This window comes from Vicia villosa, linkage group LG7 (genome assembly GCF_029867415.1).
Source record: "Vicia villosa cultivar HV-30 ecotype Madison, WI linkage group LG7, Vvil1.0, whole genome shotgun sequence".
NCBI classification, from domain to species: domain Eukaryota; kingdom Viridiplantae; phylum Streptophyta; class Magnoliopsida; order Fabales; family Fabaceae; genus Vicia; species Vicia villosa.
This window is the reverse complement of record NC_081186.1, coordinates 118,050,062-118,056,766: the sequence shown is the minus strand read 5'-3', so window position 1 is coordinate 118,056,766 and position 6,705 is coordinate 118,050,062. Positions and strand designations below refer to the sequence as shown.

The 6,705-nt window shown below is 30.5% G+C and overlaps 1 non-coding gene across 1 annotated transcript; it reads left to right on the top strand.

The window, feature by feature from the left end:
• The first annotated feature begins 1,689 nt into the window (after nt 1–1,689).
• TRNAV-AAC (transfer RNA valine (anticodon AAC)) lies at nt 1,690–1,763 on the top strand. Its single transcript has one exon. It is a non-coding gene; the product is annotated as a tRNA-Val (tRNA).
• The last annotated feature ends 4,942 nt before the right edge of the window (nt 1,764–6,705 follow it).

Here is a 6,705-nt window from a genome sequence, read left to right as displayed (position 1 = left end):
TCAATGCTTTTACATATTTGCACACATTATTCTAACCAACGAGCAACTAGATTTAAGAATCCAAAACTCTGTGCATTTGATAGATGAAACACAAAGTATATCTCCTCTACTACAAGAGCCGTCAATTTGGACCATGTCCCTAGAACATTATGGGCCCTTTTTTTATTTGGACAGTCCCTCATCCAATGCCCGACCTGTACACAAGTATAACACTTCATTGTTTTCTTGCTCTTGGGTTTAGACATCTTATTTACAAAACATGCTTTAACTTTATTCTGGCCACAAATTTCTCCCATTCGCATACAAAAATTCACCTTGATTTCCTTTCTTTATATTTTTGTCTCCTTTTAGAATGAGACAATAACGTAGCAGTAATTACATCGAGGATGACATTGTCTTTCCCAAAGGTAAAAGAGCGGTCACAAGGTTGTCATAAGAACCTGGTAACGAGAACAATACTATGATTGCATTGTATTTTTCATAGACCCAAAGCCTTATCAGATTGGTGATTAAGTTGTTAATAGTATTGGCGTAATGTAGCAAATAAGATCCTATCTTTAGACTTTATAGTCGCTGCTTTGCGGACAATTGTTTCATCAACGAATTTTACATATACGAACTCTCCAGTTTATCCTAAGTCGTGTTTAGATACGTTAAGCCTAGAATATGATACATCACCTTGTTTGAAACACATTGATCTACCACACAGTCTTCTCGTGCATTTGATATGTGACGTCTAAGTGATATGATGATGAAGGATATATGAGCTAACCTATAATAAACAGACAGTGAGTGTTATGTAACTCGAGGCTATCGTGCTAGAATCAAATGAATGGAGATAAGATATCAAAAGCATTTGACTACCTCAGTGACTCGTATCATCAGAGCTTACATATCAACATAGAGATATATGCGATGTGGGGTCCCATATGTTGTATTTGGTTTACACGTCTAATATTTAATTTAATAAAAAGTGTTAATATATACATACATTATGTACCTAAAATACTTGAATGATACACACTTAGATCAATGAGTATGTCATTTTGCCTTAGTTACGTGTACATTGTGTTTCAAGAAAGATTTAATATATTAACATCGATAGCAATTGAGAATGTTAACATTGTGTACACTGAGATTTAATATAATTATTTTTAAATTTTATTATATTTCATTGATATTAGGGACCGATTTTTAAAATTAAAATAATATTTCTAAATTATTAGAAAGAGTTTTGAATTCGAATAAAACAACCCCATCTAAATGATTATGATTAAAAATAATTTTGAAAAATTATGCAAATCTTGTTGAATTAATAATTCATTTTTTGCTTTCAACCTTTTTGAGATATATGTCTACACCACACCCACTCCCTTTATTTTGAAAAAGAAAATAAAAAAACTACTCAGTTTCCTTGGTTTAGTTTATGATATAGTTGTGCAATATATCTAAATATGTGGTTAGTGAGTGTATTATTATTATTATTATTATTATTTAAATTGTTTTAGTGGATAGTGTAATTTCTCAGCAGTCGTATTTTTCTCATTTAATATGGCATATTACAATGACAAGTTGAGCATGGAATATTTCAAAGCTCAAATCAGTGTATACGATACGGAGGCATTTATTTATCAAACAGAACTTCAATTGTGCAAAGAAATAACACGAAATATGAAGAGAAAACAACAAGGTTTCGTGGTGTAGTTGGTTATCACGTCAGTCTAACACACTGAAGGTCTCCGGTTCGAACCCGGGCGAAGCCAAACTTTTGTTATTTTTTGAAACAATCACTTCGCTTAGCATGCCATTGGTCCAGATCAGTACACGTATTGCTTAGTAGAGCATATCAGTGCTGTTTAAATTGTGTTCAAAATATACCACTTAGGTATCACTTTTGTTTGTCTAAAACAAATAACCATTTTAGAACTGATTTTTATTTATTTGTAAAATAACAGACTTTTATAATAAAAAACTATAACACTTTCACTAATTCTTAAATCAATTTTTTAAGTGCTTCTTATTGAAATTATTTTCGTGATAAAACTACCTATTAATAAAGAGAGATAAGATGAATTTAAATTCATTTGTTAATTTTAAAATAAATTTTCACATTTTGAATTTGTTATTGTGAGTATCTAATTGATTGGTAAAATATTTGAAAAATCGCTTTATGTCCTAAGTAGATATTCAAATGCTATTGAATACATCAAATGAGTTAATCTATCAATTTATTCAAATGCTATTGAATACATCAAAGGAGTTAATCTATCAATTTGTGTGCATGAGATAGGGCTATAAACTCTTTATTGAACATCAAAGGAGATTAAACTCTTTATACAATCATTTACATAATTCAATATTCACGATCAAGTGGTTCTTCGTTCTAAAAATAGTTTATACAATCATAATCGAAAGATATTCAATGAACTAGATTCAATATTGGTTTAAACTTATACAATAAATCACTATAAGCAACGTAAATCTAATCACATGATATTCTAAAAACGACAAACAACTTAATATATTCAATACTATGCAGAAAAGTAAAAAAGATAGGGATAAGAGAAATGTACACATTAAATTTATAGTGGTTCAACTCATTCATCCTCGCTAGAACTTAGTACACTCTTCAATGGTTTCACTATTGAAAACTTGTAGGGTCTTCCATTATTTTGTAAATGTGGTACAAGAGTATTTTTGGTACGATGGATAATCAACAACGTTAAACACTATAAGCCAATCGCTTTAGCCAACACATGTCTAAATTGATTTTTCTTTCTATTGTACCAGAACGTCGAAACTGCAAATTGTTTCAAGATCTTCACTTGATCTTAATGCAAAAATCTTGCTAGACATGAAAATCATGCTCCAAGATTTTGTTCTACAACGACCTTTACTCAACCATATGTCGGTTCCTTGTCTGAGAGTTTGTTCTACGCAAGAATGACTAGACAATTCCCAACTACATTATGTAATAATCTTTACTCTATTTCACTGAAGTGTTCCAAGGAGTATAGAGAAATTTTTCTCTTAATGGATGTCAATCTCCATATACCATAGACATAAAATGATTCCTTAGCCTAATACACACAACAAAACTTCATTAAAAAAAAAAAAAAAACTCCACAATAAAGCTTCCCTGATGTACCTTGAGCCTACCACTCAAACTCAATATTTAGAGTTGAGTACCACAATAATGGTTTCTTGGTTCAAGGTTGAATATGATGAAGGTTATATATATATATATATATATATATATATATATATATATATATATATATATATATATATATATATATATATATATATATATATATATATATATATATATATATATATATATATATATATATATATATATGTCAAAAGTGATCATGGAGGATAATTTGAAAAAAAATCTCTTCAAACTATTTTTTGATGAAAATGGTATATCACATAATTTCTCTTACCCTATAACTCCCAAACAAAATGGTGTTGTAGAAAGAAAAAACATAACTCTTCAAGAGATGGCAAGAACCATGATTAATGAATCAAAAATAGAAAATTAATTTTGGGCTGAAGCAATTAATACTTCTTGCTATATTCTAAACAGAGTTTCCATCAGAAAAATTTTAAGCAAAACCCCTTATGAACTTTGGAAAAGTAGATCACTTAACATATTTTATTTTTGCATTTTTGGGTGTTATTGTTACATCCTCAATAACAAAGATAATGTAACGCTCGGAAAAATAATTATTTGTTTGATTTAGACATTTGTGGTGTTTATTGAAATTTTCGCGTTTTGGGGTGATTTAGTCGGTATTAGTTCGGGATAACGAATCGATATATAATCAGAAATTTTAATGTTTTTAGTATTAATAATATTAATGAGGAAATATGTAGCGTTTTGGGAATTTTTCGAGTAATTAAGATTAGACCGTAAAAATGAGTTATTGAGTAATAAGCCGGTATATTAAATAATCGGATATTATTTTTATGGAATAAAAGTGAATGTATTATTTTTATTATAAGAGTAGAAATAATATTGGGCTTATTTGTGGTGTTATTAAGCAATTAAGGGGTGTATTTTATTAGGCCTATTTGGATTTACTACTTAGAAGTAGTGGTAACATTTATTTTATGACTCAGTAGCATATTAACAGCATATTAGCATATTAACAGAAAATGAAAAATGTATCATTTGTATGTTTAGGGATAAAATGACATGACCAATAGCATATAGGACTAATAAAATCTAAAACAGTCTCGTTTGATCGAAACAGCTGAATTAAGCGGTATAATTAGTTATCCGAAATTTGATGAAAATTTACGTGGTAGCTAAGTTTAATTAGTACATTAACATGGTGGTGTTCTTTTGTCGAAATTGCGATATTAATCGTTTGATTAAATTAATAGTTGAATTAATTTTTTAATAAGCCTATTTAATTGGAATAAACTTGAACTTAGATTAACTATTCGTTTTAGCGATAAATTACGGTATCTTGTGAATTTGATCGTGAATGTGATTGTTGTGAATATCTTTTTGATTCTTTTGCTAATGGTAACGTCCGTTGATTTGATGAATTGTCGGAATTGTTCCGTTGTTATACGAAGTTGTTGTATTATGTGTGAAGTGTATTACCTTTAATAATCGGTAATAATTGTGATATGGGTGTGTGCCTTGTGACGAATATTTTTGTGAAGTAAATGATGATGGTGTTGTGTGATGTTTCGGTCCATCGAGTCGCATACATTTGCATATATATTGTGACGGCCTGGATTGGCAAATTAGTGACGAAGGCTTATGCCTTGTGCCTCTGAATTGGGCAATTGGTGACGGGGGCTGAAGCTCCGATTGGTACCACATGCATATACATGAGTCATGTCCCATATATTTTTATGTGATTCATAGTGTGACATTTGTGACCATATGACAATTGTTTTTTTGTGACTTGTTATGTGACGGAAGTATGTGAATTGTGAACTAATGACTTTGTGAATATTATGAAGATATTAATGACCTTGTGAATGCGATTAACCGAATATGTCTAATTTCTGATATATAATTTATCATGCGCTCAATTATATGAATTGATATCTCACCCTTTCTTTGTTTCGCCGTTGCCTTTATATTGGTAACGTGCCGGTGATTCGCATTGAGAGGAGGTTAGCCGAGTTGGTCTTGAGTCGTTGTCGCTCTGATACGTAGCACTCGGGGGGACGAACGCGTTAATTTACTAGCTTTTGATTTATTATGTTTTTGGCAAATACTTGAGTTGTCTTTTGGATATTGCCACTTTAATTGTGTTAATTGTTGAATTATGATGCTATGAATCTTTGAACAAATTGTTGAGTTTCCGTTGCACTTCTATGGAAGTTGTTTTATGTTAAAGACTATTATTTGATGTTGTCGGTTCTTTCGTACTTTATGAATGCTATGTATCCGCTTTATGCGACGAAGTGATTTGTCTTTGTGAATGAATATGTGATACCTCAATTGTTTCATTTGTGAATTTTTATACTCTGATTTCATTTAAATTTCGCGAGTAGAATTGGGGTGTTACAGATAACCTAGGAAAATTTGACTCTAAGACTGAGGAATATTTCTTGGTTACTCTTTAAATTCAAAAGGTTACAAAATTTACAATCTCAAAAATCAATGTGTGGAAGAAAGCATGCATGTCATATTTAATGAAATTAATGAGCACTCACTTGATAGACATGTTGATGATGAAATAGATGAACATGGATCAATCCTCAACAAAGAAGAAAAATCTATAACAACAACCCTAAAAAATTTGAGGGTTCAACTCCAGATCCTAAAAAAGGATGGAAATCCATACCAGATCATCCTCAAGATGTAATCATTGGTGAGACCTCAGATAAAGTACGAACTAGACAATTCTTCAAAGATAAAAACAACAACCTAGCTATGATATCTCAAGTAGAGCCCAAACACATAAATGATGCAATCAGAGATGATTCGTGGATTCAAGCTATGTTAGAAGAACTTTCACAGTTAAAAAAATCAAGTATGGAACGTCGTTCCAAATCTTCTTAATAAAACCATCACTGGGACTAGATGGATCTTTAGAAACAAGCTAGATGAGAATGGAAAGACTATAAGAAATAAAGAAATATTAGTTGATCAAGGATACAATAAACAAGAAGGAATTGACTATGATAAAACATATGCCCTGGTAGCCAGACTTGAAGCCATACGCATTCTTCTAGCATATGCTGCTCACAAAGGTATCAAACTCTTTCAAATTGATGTAAATAGTGCTTTCTTAAATGGTTTTTTAAACGAGGAAGTTTTTGTTAAACAACCTCCTGGATTTAAGGATTCAAAATTTCCTAATCATCTCTACAAATTAACCAAAGCCCTCTATGGTTTAAAACAAGTTCCTCGAGCTTGGTATGAAAGACTTAGTATATTCCTACTGAAAAATGAATTTCCAAGAGGTCAAATTGATACTACTCTGTTTAAAAAATACTATGAAAAATTTCTTTTAATTGTACAAATATATGTGGATGATATTATCTTTGGATCAACAAATGAAAAAATGTGTGATGATTTCTCTAATCTCATGCAAAGTGAGTTTGAAATGAGCATGATGGGGGAGCTAAGATATTTTTTAGGTCTTCAAATAAAACAATAAGAAAATAGAATTTTTATTTTTCAAGAAAAATACATCAAAGATCTACTAAAAAAATGTGGAATGA